This window comes from Vombatus ursinus, unplaced genomic scaffold (genome assembly GCF_900497805.2).
Source record: "Vombatus ursinus unplaced genomic scaffold, bare-nosed wombat genome assembly UNPS02014801.1, whole genome shotgun sequence".
In the NCBI taxonomy this organism is placed as follows: domain Eukaryota; kingdom Metazoa; phylum Chordata; class Mammalia; order Diprotodontia; family Vombatidae; genus Vombatus; species Vombatus ursinus.
In genome coordinates, this window is record NW_020954579.1 from 24455294 (window position 1) to 24479391 (window position 24098).

At 38.0% G+C, this 24098-nt stretch overlaps 1 protein-coding gene across 7 annotated transcripts in view; it reads right to left on the minus strand.

Annotated features, from left to right (window-relative positions):
* The window catches only part of ARSG (arylsulfatase G), a 176454-nt gene that overhangs the window by 92713 nt on the left and 59643 nt on the right, over positions 1-24098 (minus strand). For 3 of the 7 annotated variants that reach the window (XM_027872870.1, XM_027872873.1, XM_027872868.1), the window contains 2 exons: positions 8767-8887; positions 6972-7248 (listed from right to left, as the gene is read on the minus strand). The exons of 2 other annotated variants lie outside the window; for them this stretch is intronic. The gene's annotated coding sequence lies outside the window, so the exon portion shown is untranslated. The remainder of the gene's footprint in view (positions 1-6971; positions 7249-8766; positions 8888-24098) is intronic. 2 more of the 7 variants (XM_027872871.1, XM_027872872.1) reach the window with 2 other exon arrangements.

The following is a 24098-nucleotide window of genomic DNA, read 5'->3' on the forward strand; positions in this document are numbered from 1 at the left end:
TAGAAGGGCCATGCAGGAGCTACTGAAGCTGGGAACATCATGGACCTATAGCTGTCACTTTGACCTGGGACTTGAATAGCACAGCCAGCATGAGGATGGTGACTGAAGCCTGAAGCCTTGACTTTCAGAGTGGATCCTGGAACACGGGTGAAAATGCATTTGTGTTGCTCTGATCGTAGAGCCTTCTAATGCTGGGCCCAGGGCTAGGACCTGAAGCTATATACTTGTGCAGGAAGCATAGACTAGAGCAGAGATTGAAGTTCTATCCTCCAGTCCCTGAGGAACCTGGCACTGAAAGAGTCTGGGGACCAGCAGCTGCCTACTGGAACTCCAGACAGGGGTAGCCGGAAGCTCCATAACCAGATTCTGAGAATCAGGAGTTTACCTGCCTCTTGTTGCTGTGCATACCCTGTCTACTCTTTGACCTCTGTGCTGCCCTCTTTGAGGGGAGCTGATTCACTGTGTGAGCCTTTAGGACTCATATCTCTACCCACTACCTATCACCCAGTCTATCTGCTGCCTCTGAGGCCCACCTCTCTGTGCACTATTATCTGTTACCACCAGGCCCTACCTTCATCCCTCAATATCTTTGCCTTCTGCCCACTGTGCAAGGGTCAACTGCTACCCCCGCCCCCACCCATGATAGGTGAGGACACCTTGCCCTGAACTCTTCCGCCCTTTACTGGGACTGAACCGAAGGTTGTTATAGATGTGAGCCCAATTGATATGATACTACTGGGGCATGACTCTGCCCAATTTTGAAGACCTGACTCTACCATTTTCTGCAGAAGATTGCTGTAGAACTGAGCGGCCACTACATTTCTGTATTCAGAAGGAATTTGGGTTCTATGGGTGCTGCCATTACTGGGGCCTGACATTACCCTCCTATACTGGGCAGGGGGAGCAAACAAGAAACAACAGCAGCAAAACAACAAAACCAAAATTTCACTGGAATCTCCGCTACAATTCACAGTTCATAGTACTGGGATAACAGTGGAAAATTTTAAAACTGATGCAGCACCCCTGCTTGTCTTTAACTAAATCAATGGGATACAACTGGCACATGCGTCCATATCTCCAATTCCAGAAATATCTCTAGACCCCTGGGGAGAATTTTGCATCATCCTTTCAAGTGCCTCCCCCAAAAGTTTGCATTAAAGCCTTGCAAGGAAATCCTTGTAACAAAACTATAGTTGGTCTCTCAAATTCCAAGTTAAAACAGGACAAAAAAACTCAATTTCTAAAGCATAGTTGTTGGATAATACAAAAATTCCAGAGACCTGCCTTGGTTTCCATTTTCCCACTGTTAGGGTCCCTCATGCTACTACTCAATAACTGGTTATGTCTACATGCAATTGTAGGAATGAGGTCTATTGGTTCAGTCATTTCCAAAGACAATTTAAACAAACTCCTTTAAAGCTGATAAAGCCCTCCTTTCAGGAAATATCCCCTGAGGTGATTGGGTAATGATGCCCATTAGCAAAACAAAGGGATCTGATCCTAGCAAAAGCTGAACAGAACAAGTTCTAAATATGTACACTATCAGGCTGATTTGAAAGTAAATGAAGTCCTGAAGCGGGCTGCTAGGTGGCACAGTGAACAGAGTGCCAGGCCTGGAGTCAGGAAAATTCATCTTCCTGAGTTCAACTCTGACCTCAGACACTTACTACCTATGTGACCCTGGGCAAGTCTCTTAACCCTGTTTGCCTCAGTTTACTCATCTGTAATATGAGCTGGCAAAGGAACTGGGAGATCACTCTAGTATCTTTACCAAAAAAAACCCCAAATGGGGTCATGAAGAGTCAGACACTACTGACCAACAACTCAACAACAACAACAACATCAACAACAACAAAAGAACTGAAAAAATCCCTCTAGTAGAAGTGGAGGAGACTTAAAATTACCAATTTGGATGGCCTGACAAAGCTAGAAGGCTTAAAATACAGTTTGCCTCAATTATCTTCAAAGCACTATTCCTAAGGACAATATCTACATTGTCTTTTTCCTAATGAATGATAACAGGCAGCCTATTCTCTATTAGATGGTGCCTCACGGTAAACAAGCACCATTTCTGGCAGCATCACCAAAAGTGTCACCAGAAGCATCCAATTCAGGCTCGCCTCCCAGTTGACCGTTCATCTCCCACTCCAAAGAGTCATTATGTTCCAATACTACAAGACTACACCAATTGTTCTGGGTTAATCCTGACTCAGGTTAGTCCCCTGGTAGTTTAAGTTTGATACTGGGACAAAATAAGACACTCCTAGGTCATTCAACAGTTAACAGAAAGAGATTTCCTTTAGCCACAGCAGAAGAAGGATAGGCATTGAGGACAACTCAAATTGGTTCAGTTGAGCTGAGCTACTTTGTCATAAGTATACACAATTACACATCAGCCAGGCATCCAACAGCCTCTGGAGCTCCTTACGGCTGTTTTATATGCTAGTAATGAGGAAATAATTAGTCCTCTAAATTGACCACGTTTCAAAGAATATCTTAATTCCACTTCAGGAAAAACTAATCTAACTTGCATGGGAAAAGGGATTAGGATAGTAATATCACAATAAACTACAACCAAAGCTTCTCACAAAAACAAAACTTGGCAACAAAGTCAACTAGGATTTCTGGAATAAGATGGAGTAAGAGTTTTAAAAATTATGTTATAAGTGGCATAAGAGCACTAGAGAAAGGAATTAGAAAGGAAATGAGAGCAACCCTAGGGAAAAGATTTGGAATGGAAATAAACAACAGTTCAGCTACAAAATGTTACCTAAGTAACAGACTCCCCGAAAATGAGAATGGACAAAACAAATCAAGAATTCCCTGAGACAATGATAAATACTGAAATAAAGTCAAAAGAATGAAAAGTGAAAAAATAAAAAAAATGTGTTATCTCCTTTCAATAACAGCTGGCCTAGAATACATGTCAAGAAGAGATAGCATGAAAATCATCAGATTCACTTAAAAACTATACCCCTCTTTAAAAAATAGATATTCTATTTCGAGAGATGCCTCCTATGTACCAGGCACTCTTAAGCACTGGGGATACAGAAAAAGGCAAAAATGTAGTCCTTTCCCACAAGAATCTCATGTTTTAATGGAGAAGACAACATGAAAATACTTAGATACATACCAGATATATACAATGTACATGGAAGGTTTCTAGTTCCTGAAGGAAGGTACTTGTAGTTGGTGGGGGGAGGGGTGCAGGAAAAGCTTCCTACAGAAAGTGAGATTTGAACTAAATCCTAAAGGAATCTTAGAAAGCCAATAATAGGCAGAGATGGGGAGAAAGAGCATTCTAGGAATAGGGAACATCCAGTAAAAGGTCACTGAGTAAAGAGATAGCATAATGTGTGAAAAACAGAAAGTCAGTATTGCTGAATAACTGCAGAATACATGGAGGGGAGTAAAGTGTAAGAAGACTGGAAAGGCTAAAAGAGGCCAGTGTATAAAGGGCTTTAAAAGGCAAACAGGATTCTATATCCTAGATGTAATCAGGAACAATAAGAATTTATTGAGTAAAACGGTGGAGGATCATTTTGGCAGATGACTGGAGGATAGCTTAGAGATGGGAGAGACTTGATACTACTAATTCAATTTCTAATAGTTTTGGGTAAAGTGAAAAGAGAGAAACTACTGATCCCTTCCTGAAAGAAAGCCCCAAATGAAAAATCCCAGAAACATCATAGCTAAACTCCAGAGCATCTAGGCTAAATAAAAAAATACTGTAAACAGGCAAAAAGAAAGAGTTCAAAGAGTCGCAGTCAGGAACACACAAGACTTGGCAGCATTATAAAGAAAAGGAGAGTTTAGAAAACCTCATTCCAAAAAGTAAAACATAAAGGCTTACAACCAAGAGCAACTTACTGGATAAAACTATATGATCCTACAGGGGGGAAAATGGACCTTTAATCAAAAAGAGGACTTGCAAGCATTCCCGATGAAAAGACCAGAGTTGAGTAGAAACTTTGAAATGCAAACACTAGAGTCAAAAGAAACACAAAAGGAAGTCTGTATGAGCAATTGGAAAGGGCTATGCGAGGAAAGGCTATACCTTTTAAAAGGGCGTAACTAAACAAACATGTGTCCCCTCACAGTCATAATGTTATCAAGGGTCACAGAGGATCTAAGAATGTTTTTGTTATGTTTTCATGGTCTTAGAGAAAACACAAAAGGGAATACACATGGAAGAAAAGGAGGAAAAAAGGAGTAAAAATATCTAAAATTAAACAAACATGAAGAAAGTCTGGGAGATTAGATGTCACTTGAGATTAACTTTCATCTGAACCAGACAATACAGACTAGAACCCAGAGAGAGAGAGAGAGAGAGAGAGAGAGAGAGAGGGAGGGAGGGAGTTTGGTATAAAAAACTGCATTTAATTCAACATGGAAACCATCAGAGAAATGGTGAGGAGAAAGGAAGGAATAAGAGAGAGATTCAGGGAGGGATTAGTCATTAGCAAAACAAAGTTCCAGTTCTTAGTATGGATCATGAAGGGTTATCTAAAATGAAAGAAAGAAAAGGTAAGAATGTGGTATCAGAGTCTGGATAAAGAGAAAAGGAGAGGGGCAGGGGAGAAAAAGCAGATTGCATCAAATATAGATCACCACTTCTGAGGAAACTCACTATCCACTTCCTAGTAAACAGGGAGATGGAGGAAAAGAGGGGAAAATATAAGAGGATATGATGGATGAAAATGCACAGTTAACAATCATAACTGTGAAGGTGAATGGAATGAACTCATCCACAAAGTGGAAAAGGATAGGAGAATGGATTAGAAAGCATAATTTAACATTATATGCTGTTTACAAGAAACACATTAGAAACATAAAGAGTCACACAAAGTTGAGATAAGGGACTGAAGCAAAGTCTATTCTACTTCAGGCAAATTCAAAAAACAGGTATAGCAATCGTGTTCTCGATAAGTAAACAGTAAAAGTACACTTGATTATAAAAGATAAACAATGAAAACTACAGTATGCTGAAAAGCACCTTAGAAAATGAATAAATATCAACACATAATTTAGGTTCATCAAATGGCATAGCATCTAAATACCTAAAGGAAAAGTTGAATAATTTACAGGGAGAAATATACAGCAAAATTATAATATTTGGGGATCTAAATGTACCCATTTCACAACTAGAAAAAATTAACAAAAATAAATCAAGAATTAAGCCAAGGACCTGAACAGAATTTTAGAAAAGTTACTTACTATAGGTCTTTGGTAAACATCAAATTCGAAAGAAAATATATACATATTACTCAGTAGTGTAGGTACAATACAAAAATTGACTATGTGTAATTAGGACATAAAAAGCAAAAAAAAATTAAGAAAAACAGAAATATTAAACACTGTGTTACATAAATAGCCTTTGAAGAAAGCATTAAATTAATTTAAAAATAAATAATTTAATCATAACAATTGTTGGGTCAAAGAACAAATATTGAAACGATAGATAATTTTGTCAAAGAAAATGACAACGAGACAACATACTAAAACTTTTGGGATATAGTAAAAACAGTCTTTAAGGGAAAATATATATTTCTAAACACTTTCATAACAAAAATGGGAAAGAATCGGTCAATTAGCTGGGCATAAAACTAAAAAACTAGAGAAACATCAATTTTTTTAAAAAATTAAACACCAAAACTGAAATTCTGAAAAATCAAAGAAGAGGTGAACAAAGTTGAAAGCAAAAAAAAAAAAAAAAAAAAAGCAAAAAAAAAAGAACTGGTCAAAACAAGGAATTGTTGTGGGGGTTTTTTTTAAACCAATAAACCATTAGATAAACCATTAGATAAACCATTAGACAAACCATTAGCTTGTCTGATTTTTTAAAGGATAAGGAAAATCAAATTGCTAGTACCAAAAATGAATAGGAATTCACAACAAATTAAGAAACAATAAAGGAAAATATTAGAAACATTTTTACCCAATACATACTAAGAAAACAATGTAATGTTTTGTAAAAACAATGTAATGTTGATGTAAAACAATGGTGATGTAAATAAAACGGCTGAATATTTGGAGGAAAAAAAGAACATAAAATGCCCACATTAAGAAATAGAGAATTTAAATAGCCCAGTCTCAGAAAAATTTGAATGAGCCACAAATGAACTCCCAAAGAAACAAAACTGGAGGACTGATGAATTTATAAGCAAATTCTATTAAATATTAAAATAATTAAAATTCAGGGGCAGCTAGGTGGTGCAGTGAATAGAGCTCCAGCCTTGGAGTCAGGTGGACCTCAGTTCAAATCTGGCCTCGGACACTTGACACTTAACTAGCTGTCTGACCTTGGGCAAGTCACTTAACCCCGATAGCCTAGCCCCTCCAAAATAATAATAATAATAATAATAATATTTCATTCCAACATTTCACAAACTATTTGCAAAAACAGAAAAAGAAGAGATTTTATCAAATTCCTTCCATGACACAAATATGGTCTTAATAGCTAAACCAGGGGAAGATAAAATAGAGAAAATATTAGATTAAAATCTCAAAAGGATATTGACACAAAAATTTTAAACAAAACATTACCAAATAGGTGATAGCAACATATCAAAAAATCATAAACTATTATAGGATTGGATTCACACTAGGAATACAAGGTTGGCTCAATGTAAAGAAAACTATAAAAATAACATGCCATCTTCATAACAAAAACAATCAGACTCACATGCTTACCTCAATAGATGGAGAAAAAGGTTTTGAGAAAGTACAATACCCATTTCAATTTAAAACACTAATCATTACTATGATAAGCAGTATCTACTCAAAATCAAAATCCAGCATCATATGTCATGGGGAAAAACTAGAGACTTTTCCAGTAAGATCAAGGGTAAAGCAAGATGTCTATTAACACAATTATTATTTGATATGGTGCTAAGAAACGCTAATGATAACTAGAAAACAAGAAAAAAATTGAGGACAAGGCAGACAGCATAGATTTACTGAGTACTTACTATGTGGCAGGAAGTGTGAATATGCTGAGAAACAAATACAAGCAAACAGAAAGACAATCTGCTCTTAAGTTATTTACAATCTAATGGAGGAAGACAATACACAAAAGGGATGGAAAGTGGGTGTTGAAGGTAACCAGTGTGAAGACATGGTGTTTCTCTGGAAAATCAGAAGTACAGCCAGAAGAGGAAGAAAGTCAGGAGGCCCCAGGGGCTGATATTCCAGGGTGAGACAACAGATGAGTCATGATGTTGAAGTCTGAAAAGTCAGAAACACAATCTGGAGAGGAACAAAAAAGAAACAAATTGATTGCTTTTTACAGATGAGATGCTGGAGAACGCTAAAGAGCCAAATAAGAATTAATTGATAAAATTAATAATTTCAATGGGCCGGACCTGGAGTCAGGAAGACTTATCTTCCTGAGTTCAAATCTAGCCTCAGACACTTACTAGCTGTGTGACCCTAGTTAAGTCACTTAAACCTCTTTGCCTCCATTTCCTCCTCTGTAAAATAAGCTAGAGAAGGAAATGGCAAACCACTCCAGTATCTTAGCCAAGAAAACCCCAAATAGGGTCAAGAAGACCAGGACACAACTGAAAAATGACTGAACAACAATAACTTCAATTAAGAAGCAAGCAACAAAATAAGCCCACACAAATCACTATCCTTCTTCCTATTTGTTACCAAGAAAACCATCTGCACATGCCAGAGGAGGAAATGAAGGGTTCTAGGTCCAGAGTTCCTACAGAATCTTTGAGTCTTAACACAGTGACTCACCTTACTGGATGGGTGAATAAGACATCTACATAACTGTGTTACAATGTCAAAAATGTCTTTGCCTACTCAACACAGGATTAAAATGTATTTCCTAGAATTCCTAGATCCAAAACAGTTGCACTTTCTGGGAACTTACAAGGGTCTAAGACAGTTCTTAAATTTTTTTTTTTAATCTCAGGACCCCTTAAATCAAGGACTCTCTAAAAAGTTCTTGCTTAGGTAAGTTATGTCTATTGGTATTTACTGAATGAAAAATTAAAATATCCTAGTATTACTATGAGAATAGTTTTGACTTCACGGGCCCTTTGAAAGGGTTTTAGGGGCTCCAAGTTAGGAGCTCCTACAAATTAGGAGCTACATGTTGAGAACCACCAGCCTGGGAAGTCAGGAGCACAAAGCTAAATGGTAAATGTTTCTTTATGCATTTTTTCTTTTCTTTTATATTATCTAATGTATTTTTATCGAAGATTGGAGGAGCAAGAAGGGTGTACGAAGATGGAAAGGATCTGCACCAGTTACTGAAGAGGATGATCAGAAACAGTGTCTTCTTTAGGGAGCCAGATTTACATAAGGACAAAATAGGAGTATGAAAAGAGGTTTAAGATGAACAAACGTTTGGGAATTATAGAATAGGGGTTTCCAAATGCACTTACTACCAGACTCAGTATGTTTATTATTTAGCTTTGATGATTTGCTTTCTATTTTTTTCTTCTTTCTTTTTCATCCTTTGTTATAAGGGATGAAGGAGAGGCCACAGCAAGACCAGGGCTCAGGGTAGTACAGGCTGAAGTGGACAGGGATGAGAGAACAAGAAAATAGTAGCAGGGAAAAGTGGGAAGCCCAGGCAGTCTATTACTTTAAATGGTCAGGACTGGGGAAAAAGGGAGTAGGAGTTTGCTGGTCTTACGACAGTGAAATATTGCAGAGTTAGTAAATGTTTGAGCTGGGACTTAGAACCCAGGTCTCTTTCCTTATCTCATCAGAACTTTCCTACTTTGTACTCTGTTGAGTTCCACTCACCTGTATGTATTCTTTTGTTAAGTGTTCTCTTTCCGAGGTATGATCTGTCTCCCCAATTAGATTGTAAACTCCCCCAGGATAGAGACCTCAGTCTTTTACTGTTTTCTTACTTCCATGGGGCCTAGGGATAAAAGTTGCCAAGAGCTGATTAGTTCTTGAGATTGAAGAGCTTCATGAAGATCTCTCCTTCTAGGAGTAACAAAAAGTCAATCAGTTTTACTGTACCACCATTAAAAGGATTTAAGTTGTCTACTGAAAACAAACATCAAAACAAGAGGCCTGCTTCTAATCAGCAAGGGCTTCAGAGCAAGGAGTAGTAGCATTGGGAACACAAGGTACACTTGCTAAGGGTGTTTCTATGCATGTTGATTATGTTTCGGTTTGGATAGAGCACTGGGCTTGGAGTCAAGAAGACCTACATTGAAATCTGGCTTCATACACTTACGAGTTGTGTGACCCTGGACAAATCACTTAATCCCTATTTGCTTCAGTTCCTCATCTGTAAAATGGTGACACATAGGAGGAGGAAATGGCAAGCCATTCTAGAAACTCTGCCAAGAAAACTCCATGGACAAAATAGTTCATGGGATCATGTAGAGTTGGACAGGACTGAATGGCTGAACAACAACATGTAAGAATGATTTGTTAGATTCTCAGTTTTAGGTGATCCTATGATCTATGGAGCATTAAAAATGAATGTTATTGATACTTTTTTTAAATATCGGTTTTTTCTCTATATAACCCTCATTCACCCTATCTCCACCCCAATCCCCCCTGAAGCCTCCCTTGTAACAACATCAGCCCCCATCTCCTCCCCCAAAAAAACAGGGAAGGGGTGGGGGGAAACTACCAAATACAGTGACCCTGTCTGACAGTGTATGTAATATTCTATCCTTGTAGTCTGTCAATACTACACCTCTCTGCCACAGGACATTTTTGATTCATGGTCTCAATTCAGTAGGGAGAAGTTCAATATCACTAATCCTATATATTTGATAAAGTAGCTTCTAATTGAAATTCCTTGACTTTTTTTTTTTTAAAGTGTGAGAGACCTCAAGCCAGACTCTATTCCTGGTAATACTTCATCTAGCAATTGTATAATGCCAGGAAATCCAGTGGTGACATTTGATAGCCAGCCACCTTTCAAGCTGTAATAGTCCGTCAGTCCTGTCACAGTGGAGAGTCAAGTGGCAAGAATTTCCTGTAAGTTGTCAAGGACAAGCCAGACAAACCCAATGAGGAAATAGAAGGCTTACCTTCCAACGTGGCTTTGGGTAACAGCTCCACAGTTAAGTGTCACTCAAAGTCTAACACCATATCACAAGGTGTGTTATAGTTAAAAGAACACTGGATGCGGCCCTTTGACTTGAATCCAAACCTCACAGAACAAATCTCCTTGCTCTGTGAAATTTGGATTCAGTCAAATGGCCATACTTGAAGACCTAGAGGGCCACATATGGCCTTGAGGCCACATGTTTCCCACCCCTGGACTCTAGAGTCAAATCCTGGCTCAACTACTAATTAACTATATAGGTAAGGGCAGCTAAGTGGCAAAGTGAACAGAGTCAAGAAAACTCCTTGTCCTGAGCGCAAATCTGGCCTCAGACATTTACTAGCTTTGTGACCTTCAGCAAGTCATTATTTAACCCTGTTTGCCTCAGTTCTTCATTAAAATGAGCTGAAGAAGGAAATGGCAAACAAATACAGTATCTTTGCCAAGAAAACCCCAAATAGGGTCACAAAGAGTTAGACATAACTGAAATGACTGAACAGCAACAGTTCTGTATTATCACAGCAAATTATCTCACCACCTCTATGAGTCTCAAAGGTTTCACTGGTAAAATGATGGTTGCTTTCCTATGTCTATTGGCTACTGCAAGGATAAAGATCTTCAGATGAAAGAGTACTTTAAGTGATAAAATAGTTCAATGAAAGCACATGGTGTTGTTATAATTATTACTAGAGGCTAAATCATCAGAGCCAAATGCATTTGAATGAAGACTTCCCATCAAAAAATTATTGTCCAGTTATTCTTGACATATTGACTTTGCAATATGTGATGTCCACATAGAGATGTCCAACAGAAGTTTAGTAAAGTTGGACTGAAGTTCAGAAAAGGGATGAGGGCTGAATAGGTAGACCCTGGCCCAGCTCCAAGTGGCTTATAAGAACTAACTGTTAAATTTTCAGTTTGTATATTTGCACCTCAGAAATTTGGTAAACACTATAGATCGGGCTTTGATTTATTTTGTTGATTGTCTAAACTTAAAAAAGTGATGGAGAAAATGTTAATAATGCAGATTAAACTTAAAAGTGCTTTGTGGGTACATCTCCTCCCCCCAGAGAGCCATTGTTAAATCTTTAACATAACATCTCTGCCCTGGAGTCCTCTTTGTGGAGATAATTGAACACATGAGAGTTGAGATCGCTAAGGTAGAAAGAAGAAGATACAGGACAAAGCTTGGGGAATACCCATACTCCTTGAGGGGGAAGAAGTGTGATGAACTAGACAACGAGGATGAGAACTAGAAGATCTAAAAACTAGAACTATGAACTAGAAAAAAAATAGAGAATTCAGACAGGTAGGAGGAGAATCAGAAGACAGCTGTGCCAACGGAGAAGAGTTCCCAGAAGGAGAAAGTGGTCAACAGTATAAAAAGCTGTAGGCAGGTCAAGAAGGATGTGCACTGAGAAAAGATCATTAGATTTTAACAGTTGAGACAATGATAGGATCATATATTTAGGAGTGAATGAAACTATACAGGTCATTTTGTGCAACCCTCTCGTTTCACAGACAAGATAAATGAAGCCGAGCCAAGTTAAGTGAGTTGCCCAAAGCCTGTGAGAAATAATTAGTGACATTAAAAAGAACAATTTCAGTATAGTAATGAATTTTTTCAAAAGACTAGATTGAAAGGGATTGAGAAATGAATGGGCAGTGAGAAAGTAGAGGCAGCTAGTGCTGATGATTTTCTACAAGTTTGGCAAAGAAAGAAAGAGCTATATGATAGCTTGAGAGTACAGCAGAGTCAAATGAAGGCTTTTTTCTAAGGGCTATGGAAGCACAGGCATATTTGTAGGTATTGGGGAAGGAGCTAGTAGATGAGACTGAAAAAGAAATATGGGGAGAGGTTTAATCAATAAAGTAAGCTCCTGGAGATGCACAAAGATGGATCAAGAATACAGGTAGAAAGGCTGGCCTTGACAATGGGAAGAATCACCTCTTCCTGAGAGACTGGATTAAGGAGAAGATAGATTAAGATGTAGAGGGGTTTTGAGATATGGGGAAATGAGGTAGTTCATGGTAGCTGGTCTCTATTATGCTAATTAAGTAGAAGGCAAGGTCCTCTGCTGAGAGACAAGAGGTCGAGGCTGGTATAAAAGGTTTGAGGACAGTTTTAGAACAGCCACTATGGGGAGCATGATAGAATGTCAACAAGGGATGACTAAAAAGGGCTAACTCAACAATGAAGACTCAGCTGAACTTAGACAATACAAATTTGAAGTGGGTCTACTTGGCGTGCCTGAATGTATGAACAGAATGTTTTGCAGCCTTTCACTCCAAATTAATGTAACTAAAAATGTTTTATATGCCCTAATACATTTATCAAGTGAGAATACCTCTTTGATTGAGCTACTTGGAATCAAAGGTGTAAAATAGGTATGAATAATTACTACATATTGAATCTCACATGATCAATCAAAGGCATAAACTAGGTAAGACCAACCTTGTTAATCAAGTTGGGAAGGAGCAAAGACATTAGATAAAATCAGATGATTAAAAGTATTGCGATTGGTTAAAAGAATTAGATCTGGCTCTAGGACTATGTTTATCAGAGAAGAAAACTTGAGTAGAAGCATTCCAATAATTGCTTTGGGACTCAAGCTTTGAGAGTTTGGAAGACAAACCTGTACCCAAGGGCAACAAGGGGGGAGGGAGAGATCCCAGGGGGAAGGTCACATGCAGCGTCAGACATCCCCACTCCCACTGACCATGTCATGGAACAGACTGGGTCAACAGAAAACAATGCTGAGGAAAGGCAACTTGTATGGCTTCTGAAAGTGCAGCTTGAGGACTCAATGAGGGCCTTCTCCCTCGAGCCCAGCAGAGAGCTACACCATTCAAAGGGAGATTCATGAGGACTCCATAGGAAGGAACAAAAGGACTTCAATCCATCCAGGACCTATGAGTTTTCCCTTTGCTACATGTGCTCTCTCTCTAAACTTGGACACACTTTCCCTGAGATTCTATATATCTAGCTATAGATATAGATAGATATCTGTAGGAGAATGCATACCAGACTTTTAGGGGAAATGCTTTGTACCAGTTGTCCTTACTACAACACCTTGCCTCTAACTAATTGGAAAATCAACTGGTGACTGAGAAAAAAATATTTGCAGAAAGTTTCTCTGAAGAAGATCTCATATCCAAAATACATAAGGAATTGATTCAAATTTATAATTAGAAAAAACCCACTACCAATAGACAGTCAAAGATAAGAGTAATTTTCAAAGGAAGAAAATCAAGTTACTAACAACCATATTAAAAAAATGTTCCAAATAACTAATCATTGGAAAAATACCCATTAAAACACTGCTGACGTTCCACCTCACACCCATCAGATCGGAAAAAATAACAAAAAAGGACAATCACAATTTTTGGAGAAGCTGAGGGAAAATGTACACATTAATACACTGTGGGTAAAGTTATGTGTCCAGATACTCTGGAAAATAATTTGAAACTATGTCTCAAAAGTCATTAAACTGTGCATACCCTTTGACCCATCAATACTACCACAAGGTCTATACCCCAAAGGGATCAAAGAAAAAGGAAATAGACCCATATGTACAAAAACATTTATAGTGACCTTTGCTGTAATGGCAAGAACCAAAAACTAAAGTGCCTATTGATTGGAGATTAGTTGAACAAATTATAGTACAGGAGTGTAATAGAATGTTATTGTAACTTAAATTATAAAAAGGATGGTTTCAGAGAAATGTAGCAAGACTTACTTGAATTAATGCAAAGTGAAGTGAGCAGAACTAAGAGAACAAAATGTACAATAACAATGTAAAGAAAAACAAAATTAAAAGACTTAAGAACTCTGATTTAAAAAAAAGAACTCTAATCAATAAAATGACAAATCATTGATGAGGAAGTATGCTACCCATCTCCTGATAGAGAGGTGACAGACTCAAAATGAAGAATGAGACACAGATTTTTGGACATAGCCAATGTGGAAATTTGTTTTGCTTAACTAAAAATATTTGTGACCAGGGCTTTGTTTTTTGTTTTTTTTTTTTCAATTGGGTGAAAGGTACGAGAAAGAGGGGTTAGATATTGGATTGCCATCTTCAAATATAAGAGCCTACAAAAGGAAGTCCAGAAGTAGTACAGTGCCTGGTACATAGTAGGTATGCTCATTCCCCTTATTCCCAAAAAGAAACAAAGGAAACAGTTTTCAAAGTAATATATTAAATTTACTATGTACTTGAAAAGTAACTTTTACATAAGAGATTCATAGTTCACATATAATCCTCTCCTATTTCACAACTTATATGGAAATACTCAATTTATTTGGTGTTTTTTTAAGTTCAGACTTTTTAAAATAGAAAAAAAATAAAGAGGAACATACCACTGGAGTCTCCTAAACTATAGTATTAGGATCCCCCAGTGTTACCCCAAAAACTTTGAGAGTAGAAGTAATCTGCCCTTCCCTGAAGACCTATGCTGCCTGTGGAAGTGAGAGTTGAGGAAAGAAAGCCTAGAGGAAGTACTATACATTACGTTTTCCAATGGTACTCAGTAGCCAAAAGTAAGAATGAAAAAGGTAGATGGTGGCAATTTGTGGAAGACTTGCAAAGGTATGAATGGTGATAGGATAAGGGGCACAGAATTTAAGAGTAGAAGACAAAAGATAGGTTGAGTCAGTCAATTTAATGATAAGACTGTGAAAGGAAGACTGAGGAGGTGGTTTGGGGAGAACAGAGAGGGATGGAATTACTGGGGGGAAGGGTCATAGTGAAGGGAAAGAATAAGTTTCAGAGGAATGAGTCTGGGAGAAATGGATAGAAAGGAAATTATGATCAGAGAGGGGAATTTCTGAGTCTAAGATCATAAAGATTGCATAGTTATGAGTGATGGGAAGATCTAAGGTACGACTGCTCCTGGCAATGGTAGAAAGGAAGTGATCATGTAAGGTATGGGAACTGAGAGGGCTGATGGACTAGGAGATTAGGTTATTCAAGGTGACACCAACATGTATGTTGAAGTCCCCAAGTATGAAGACAGGGGTAGGAGTATAGAGGAAGTCTGAGTTAGATTGAAAAGTGAGTGACCTGGAAGCTGGTAGATGAATAGAAACAACAATCTGGATAGGACGGTATAGAAGGATGAATTGAACACCAAAGGAAGAGAGTTTGTTAAGCAGTAATAGTACAAAGTGTCTATAGAGGAGTGTCTGTCTTCTCCTGACCTAGTGTGCTTGGGTTCAGGATGATGGAAAATGAGAGAAGACCTAACCAGCACTGGAGAAGTAGACAGGAAAAGTGTGTCTTCCAGAGAGAAACAGGTTTCCACGAGTGACAGAAGACAAAGAAATAAAGCTGGAAACTATATACACTTCTATTAATATCCTCTTCCTCCCGTCTTCTCAACTGAAGATTCTGCTTCTTACTTTTCTGAGAAAACTGAAGCCATTAAAAGTAAGCTCCTTCTTCTCAAAACCCCTTGACATAATTTTCCAATCTCTCCTCCTTTCCCCCAATTTCTGACAAAGAGGTGACTGCCCGATGCAAGTAGGCAACAATCTTCCGCATCTGGTTGTCTCCTTGGTCATAGCCTTTCTATCTCAAATTTTCAATCTCCCTTTATCCATTGATTCCTTCCCAATTGACTTGAAATATACCCAAGGCTCCATTATCCCTCTGAACCTCCATTAGACTCTATCATACCCTTAAGCTATTGTCATATAATCTCTCCTCTCTTTTTAAGCCAAACTCATTTTTAAAAGCTGTCTACACTTAGCGCCTTCACTTCCTCTTTCAAACCTCAACCCTTTACAATCTGGCTTCCAAATTCATCATTCAACTGAAACTACTCTCTCCAAAGCTACCAGTGACCACTCAATTGCCAAATCTGATAGGTTTGTTTTTCTAATCAGTCCTTGTCCTTCTTTATCTGTTGTATTTAACACTGTTGATCACTCTCTCCTTCTAGATGTTCTCCCCTCTCTAGATTTTCATGATGCTATTCTCTCCGAGGTCTTCTATATATTTGATTATTCCTTCTGTATTTCCTTTGCTGTCTCGTCACCTATATCCCATATTCCTAACTGCAATCATTCCCCAAGTTCTCTCCTAGGCCTTCTTTTCTTCCTGTATATTTTCTCTCTTAGTAACTTCATCACTCATGGATTGTTATTTATTTTCTATATGCAGATACTATATATCAATATGCACAGGTGTGTGCATATACATCTGTGTACATATATGCATGTGTATATGCTTATATATATGCATATATACTCACAGAGCAGTCCTTTCCCTCAACCCCTCACCACAGCTTCAGTCCCACATCAACAATCATCCATTGAACATTTCAAACTGATGTCTTGGAGACATCTTAAACTCAAAATGTCCAAAATGTAGCTCATCCTCTTCACACCCATCCTCCATTTTTTGAAAGTTTCCTATTTCTATTAAAGGTCCTCCATCCTTTTAGTCTTCCAAATTCATAACCTTAGCATTATGCTCAACTTCTCACTTTCCTTCACTCAACATATTTCATCAGTTGTCAAATATTGCCAAACATTTGTCAAATATTGTCAAATATTTGAACCTTGATGATATCATTCACATCCAACTTTTTCCTCTCCATTCACAGAGCTACCCCCCCTAACTTCAGGTCTTCATGATTTCTCACCCGAATTATTACAACAGCCTCCTAATTGATCTCCCTGCTTCTAGTCTATCCTACACACTGCTGCCAAAGCAAATACTCTTAGCAGGATATGTGACTTACTCAGTCAATTCCAATAGTTTCCTAATGCCTTTAGGATAAAATATAAATTGTTCTGTTTAGTTTTTAAAGCCCTGCTCCAACCTATGTTTCCAGTTATTCTGCCTCCCATCCTCTGATTTAGCCAAACTCTCTGTTCATTATATGTGACATTCCATCTCCCAGCCTTTGCTCTGGCTGTTACATACACCAAGAATGTACTCCTTCCTTACCTTCACCTCACAGAATCCCTCTCTCCCTTTTAGTTGCAGATCAAGTGCTATCTTCTGCGTGAAACCTTACTGATCCCTCCAACTGCTAGTTCTCTGTCCCTCAAATTACCTTGTTTTTAACTATCATATCTTGTATATATTACCTTGTACATATTTATATTTGTTCATTTTCTATTTATACTATAGGTATTTACAAACATACTTGTCTTCCTTATTAGAATGTAAGTACCTGTGAATAAGGTTTTGTTTCATTCTTTGTACTTGTATCATAGGTGTCTGGCGCATAGTAGTAGATGCTTAATAAATACTTGATAGATTCCAATGCCTCATCATGTCATGAAGGCGTTCATGACTTCTTGAAGAATAGGACAGTGGAGCACAGAGCTTAGGGGAGGGGGGGCAGTTTACCAAGTTGGAAAGGTTTTGAGCACTGGCTTGGGAACAAACTGTGTTTGTTTTCTAAGGACTAACCAATCCAGCTAAGTTGGGCAAAGCTCATCATTGGAAAGTTGGTCAATAGGTGATGATTATTTTTTGGCCACAGTTACTCATGAAGACTTATTCAGTAAAGAGGAAAATGTGCCAGGCTTGGAATCAGAAGACCTGGATTCAAATTCCAGCTCTGCTACTATGTGACTTTTGACAAGTCCCTTCCAACCTCTTAGAGTCCGTTCCTCATCTGTAAAATGACAAGGTTGGATTAAATGGTTTCTAAATTCCCATCGAGCTCTAAATCTAGGGTCTACTAAGACATGGAGAAGTAGTAATCTGCCTCAGTGGAGGGTGTATCCACATCCATGAGGTCATGGTTCTTAAGTATTTGAAAAAATACTATATCCAATATATTGTGTTGGGTTCTAAGGGAGATACAAATAATAAGAGACAATCTCAGTCCTCAAAGATCTTTTAATCCAGTAGACAAGGCATGTACACAGACAAAATACAAATTAGAATATGGTAGGTACAACAGAAGAGTGCTGGAAGACCAGATGAGAAAGAGATCCCCATCAGCTGGGAAGATCTGGGAAAAGTTCATGGATGAAATAAACCCATCTGTATGCCTAAACATGTCCACATTCCTTCACTCCTTCAAAATTCAACTTCATTTCAACTTTAGAAAGTCTTCTAGTTGGACTTTATTAATTTTCACTTGTTGACATACTGCTTTAAAGTTTTCTTAAATCACTTTCAGGTGTGTGCTCTATTCCCCAACTAGACTGTAAGACACAGAAGGGTGAGGGCCATATCTCCTTTTTTTTTTTTTAATCACTTTTTCAAGATAGGTGTTGGTACACTGTGGGTGTCAGTGGACAAACAAGGAAATAACAAATATTAAACAAATACAGTGTAATTTCCTCTTTCCTTACCTACCCAGATTCTCATTCTGCAATCTAGCTTACATAAGGGGACCATTCAACCCATTTCCCTAAGTTAAGTGCTCCTTTCCTCGAAATCTTCCGGGTGCTAGGGAGGATCAAGTGTGCCAGTTCATACAATCAGATTTCTTCCCTTTGGGTCTATCTTCTTTATGTCGTCCTGTCCCATGCAGGTGTTTGGAGGCTTGTGTTTTCTTATAGTTCATGTGTTTTCTTACAGTTCATGCCTGATCTCAAGCAATAAAGATATATGTAGTTGTACTATACAATAAAAAAGGAAAACTAAGTCAATGCTGTATGTAATTTTCAAAGGTATATAAATGAATTAGTGATGGTAAACATGGGAGGAGTTGCTGACCCCATATATTAAAGCATTTTGTAGATTTATAGAAATGTCAGTGCCATAAGGACCTTAGCAAGTCTCTAGTGGGGCAGTGTGAGACATCGGAAAAAAGCACAGAATTTGGACTAAAAGGACTGGGTTTAGAATCTCAGCTCTGCTCCTTATCACCTATGTGAGGTCGGCATGTTACTTAACCTCTCTAGGCTTCAGTTTCCTTATCTGTGAAATGAGGAAGTTGGACTGGATTAAAGGTCACTTTCAGCTCTAAATTTATGACACCGCATTGTATAAACTGATAACAGAGTGAAATGAGTAGAACCAGTGTAAGAAATGAAAGAGTTAAGTTTCCACATAAGTAGATAAGAAATCAGCACAGACAGGCTAACTTCTGGGAGGGGGGAGGAGTGATAACACAATTCTAGGCATATAACATATGTTAAGGGTGGGGCATATAAGGAAGACTATAACCCAGAAGGATTAGGCCTAATTCTGATCCAGAAGGGATTTATGCAATTACTAACTATAAAGCTTCCTCTGGCTTCTTTCACTGCACACATTTCTCCCCTTCCAAGGAGGTATGCCTGCTTCTCCCGAGAATTGAAAGGACAAACTTCAACCTCTTTAATAAAAAGTCTTTGAGACACCAGTCTTTGGAACTGAGTCTGGGGTCTTTTTTATAACACCAAGAGAACAATTTATGCAATAACAGCAATACTGTAAAGATAATCAATTTTGAAAGGCTTAGTAACACTGATCAATACAATGACCAACCACAATTCTCAAGGAATCATGATGAAACATACTATCCACCTTCAGACAGAGAGATCATGGACTCAGATTGCAGATTTAAGCATATTTCTTCTTTTTGGTGGGAAAGGATGGGGCAGAGATGTAACTAATGTGGGAATTTATTTTGCATGACTATACATATTTATAATAGGTTTTGTTTTTTCTTGCCTTCTCAATGGAAGGGAAGGGAGAAGAAAGGTGGGAGGTGATTTGAATCTGAAAATAAAACAAAATTGAAAAACAATTTTATGACCTTCTCTCCTCACCCCTACACTTAACCCAGAGAGAAACTGAACCTCTCTTCTGATTAGCCTTGACAAGACACATCAAGAAAGTAATTTTTTTATGCTTTAACTGAACCCTGAGAAGGCAGTATGGCTGAATGGATGGACATGAAATGAAGGAGACCTAAACTCAAGCCCTTTCTCTGATATATACTAGCTGCATGACCACAAGCAAGTCTTTCAGCTCTCAAGTGCCCCTGGTAACTCTAAGACTGTAGTTGTTGATGTGCACTAATAGAGGTCATAACTACATCAGGAGTTTTCTACACTGACGAAATCCAGGCCCACCAAAAATGAACTCTGGAATGGGCACCCGAACTTGCCCTAAGAATTCCATATTTAACTAGAAAAATCAAGTAAGTGTTCCTGTGTCTCATATGACCCAAGATAATGATTCTCAACCTTTTTTTGAAATTGTGAAGACGTGCTTACCAAAGTCAATTTCATAACCCACAAATATCTGCTCCCAAAAGTTCTGTAGAGCCTACAACTATTTTTACAATTGAAGCAATGAAAATTTGTTTTGTTCTGATTTTTTTCTGCAGGGGTGGGGGGAAGAATTTTATATCACTACCTGAAGTAAAAGGATAGTCAAGTGAGAGTTGATTAAGAGGAGATGAGACAGGATTAGACTTGGGAAATCGCATAGTGATTTTAATGATTTGAAACTGCTCATAACCACAAAGGTCCATTTCTTTCACACAAACCTTCCTAACGATGCTGCATGATTTTGATTCATCATGAGCCCTGAAGGATGAAAATTGCAAATAACTCACAGAACAGTGGATACTGTGCTTACAACCAGTCTATAACCATGATATCTGTTGGAAGCAACAGAAAAGGCATTGTTGAGCGTGGAAAAGGAGAAACAAGATCAGTAGCCTAAAGGTATATTGTGAGTTAAGTGATTAAAGGATATGAACAAGCAATTCTCAAAAGAAGAACTGCAAAGTACTCATAACTAAATGAGCGATTCTCTAAATCACTCATAATAAGAGAAATGCAAATCAAAATAGCCCTGAGGTTTCACCTCACAATTTGCAAATTGGCAAAAATGACCAATAGTCAATTAGAAGGGTTTTGGAGACAGGCACACTAATATATTGTTGGTGAAGCTGTGAAATTTTGGAAAGCATTTTGGATGGCAATCCGGAATTATGTAAATAAAGTGAGCATGATAGTATATCTATGCCATTTGCACCAAAGACCCCAAGGAAGTCACTGATAAAAAGAAAGTTCCCATATACACCAAAATATTTATTGTATCACTTTTTATGATAGAAAATAATTAAATTGAAAAGAATTTTGTTATTGAAAGAACTGCAAACAAAGTAGATGCCCTTCAATTGAGGACTGGTTAAACAAATTGTGGCACATGAACGTAAGGGAGGATTACTGTGCATTAAGAAACAATGAATAAAATGAATTACAGAAAAGCATGGAAAGATCTTCATGAACTGGAGCAGAATAAAGTAAGTGGAGTCAAGAAAACAACATACACAATGTCTACAACAATGTAAATGGAAAGAACAATTATGAACACACATACAAATCAAAAGTTAATAATCTTTGTAATAAAATTACAAAGATCAAGCATGGCTTGAGTGAAGAGACAAGAGAGGACACCCCCAATCTACCACTTTATGAAGATAAGAGGTCCACAGTTATTGTATGTTGCACATATTTTTATAGTTTTTCAATTCACTAATCAGTTGTGCTGATTTTTTCTTCCTCTTCCTCTCCCTTTTCTTTTTTTCTTTGTCTTTTAAAAAATTATATTTGTTATATAAGATGGCTCTCTGGGAGGGGAAGAGAAAAGATACTAAGGGGAAACTATGATGAGGTTAAAAACAAAAGACATCAATTAAAAAAAAAAAGAAAGGTATATTGTTATCCACAAGATGAAGGCCTCCAGCACACTGGGTTGGATCCTCAGTGAAGATTTACAGAAAGCCTGGACAAAATGAACATAAAATTGTAAAGGTAAAAGGAATGGCAAGTGGCATCAGCAGAAGGAGTGACACAGTCGCCAATAAACAAAGAGCAAACAATCATGCTACATAAGGTTAACTTAAATGATAAGAAAATCAATAAGGCTTAAGCTTGGAAAGTTTGCTAGGACTTTTATATTTGCCCAACAAAATTACCATCAGCATTGTCAAAAGACTGCTTCTCCATTTAAAACATCATAACATGACAAACCTTTGTATCAACTGATTATTCCTTACGAGGTATTTTCACATACATCCAAGAATGTTGTGAGGCTTACATGAGATAACAGATATAAAGCAATTTGTAAACCTTAAAGTACTACGTAAATGGAAGATATCATCATCATCATCATCATCTTATGGGCACCAGGCCTCCTGCTGAATAATTACTCATTCCCTGAGCCTTCTACTATACTTCTGTTGGGTTCAAATGATATTTATAAAGCAATAAAAGGTTATGCTGGTAAATGTTTAACAACCAAGCTCTGGGGTGGAAGATGAATGCACAAACACTTTCAAGTTTAATCTCAATTAAAAAACATTTTCTTGATTTTGGACAATTAACAAAATAATATTTAAAAAATAAAATACATACAAACTTGATACAAAGTAATTGGGGGGGGAGATGAGCACTAAGAATTAGGAAATTTAGGAAAGGCTTACTATAAGAAGTGGTATTTGAGCTGAGGATTCTAGGGGTTCCAAAAGTTGGGGATGAGGAGGGAGAACATTCTAGTCTTGTAAAATACAAATAGAATGTCATATATGGAAAACCAATAGATGACTATTTTGGCTGACTATATAGCAATGATTACAATTAGAATATATCCAGCTCCTAACCTTCCTCCAGAGCTTCAGTTGTGCAACATCAATTGTCTCTTGGACATCTTGAACTAAACGTCCTGTAAGCATCTCAGACTCAGTACGTCCAAAAACAGTACTCGTTATCTCTCCCCCAAACCCTTCCCCTTCTCCCAACTTCCCTAAAGTGCCAGTCTGACTGTTACTCCACCAATCAATTCCAGCGGCTCCCTGTTACCTTTAGGATCAAATATAAAATGGTTTGTTTTTCTTTTGAAGTACTTCATAAATTGGCCCCTTCCTACTTCTCTTCTCGCTCCTTACTCTTTCCACTCCTACTAACTTCCTTGTGGTTCCTAAAACATGACACTCCTTCTCTTGACTCCACACTGACTCCAAGTAAGATGCCATCATGCCTGGAGGACTCTTCCTCTTCATCTCCATCAAAAGATGATCAGACAGCTTCTCTGTCATCCTTCAAGTCTCAGCTAAAGTCCCACCTTCTGCAAGAAGTCTTTCCTAGTCCTCCTCAATTCTAGTGCCATCACTCTGATACTACCTCACAATTTACCCCATATATATCTGGTTAACACATAGTCATTTGCAACTTGTCTCTCCTATTAGACTGTGAGCTCCTTGAGGATGGGGACCATGTCTTTGCCTTTCTCTGTATCTCCAGCATTTAGCACAGGGTATGGCAGGTACTAAAAATGTAATAAATATTTGTTGACTAACTATAGCTAAAGTAGCTTTTTTCATAGAATGGAAGAGTGTGGTGGGATGCCAAAAGCATTGGATTTGGAATTATTACCTTATTCTAAATCCAGACTCTCCTACTTACTAGCTGCATGACCTTGGACCAGCTATTTTACCTCTCCATACTTGTTTCTTCATTTGTAAAGCGAGAGGGTTGTAAGACATGATTTATTTCTAGTTTGTTTCTATAACCAGGCTTGAGTCCTCCTTGCCCCCTCCCTCAAAGATCAATGAGTAGCTACTTCCAAATTACTGCCTACACCCACTACATGGAGGCCCTAAGTATTGGAGGTAGCAGACATTTTGGACTACAGGCTGTTGATTTTCTGCCTGGGAGGGCAATGTCATGATCACTATCCTCCAAGGGAATCAAATAGAGAGGAATTGCCAACACCATTGGCATAGAGGTCACTGGTTCCTAGATCTCTGCTGCACATATCACTTTGGAGGAGCTCATATGAAACTTGACTGCAACAATGTCACTGTATTTGGCATTCACAATCTTCCTTCAGCCTACTTTTCCAAGTAAATTACTCTCCTTCATGCACTCTAAGTTCCAGCTGAACCAGCCTACTTGTTCTTATTCCATGACATTCTACCTCCTACATCCATGTCTTTGGACAAGCTGTCCCTCATGCCTGGAATATATCTTGCCTAACCCTGCCTTTTAGAATCCCCAGCTTCTTTTAAAGTTCAGTTCAAATGCCACCCACAAGAAGTCCATATGAGTCCCCCAATTGCTAGTACCCTCTCCTAACCT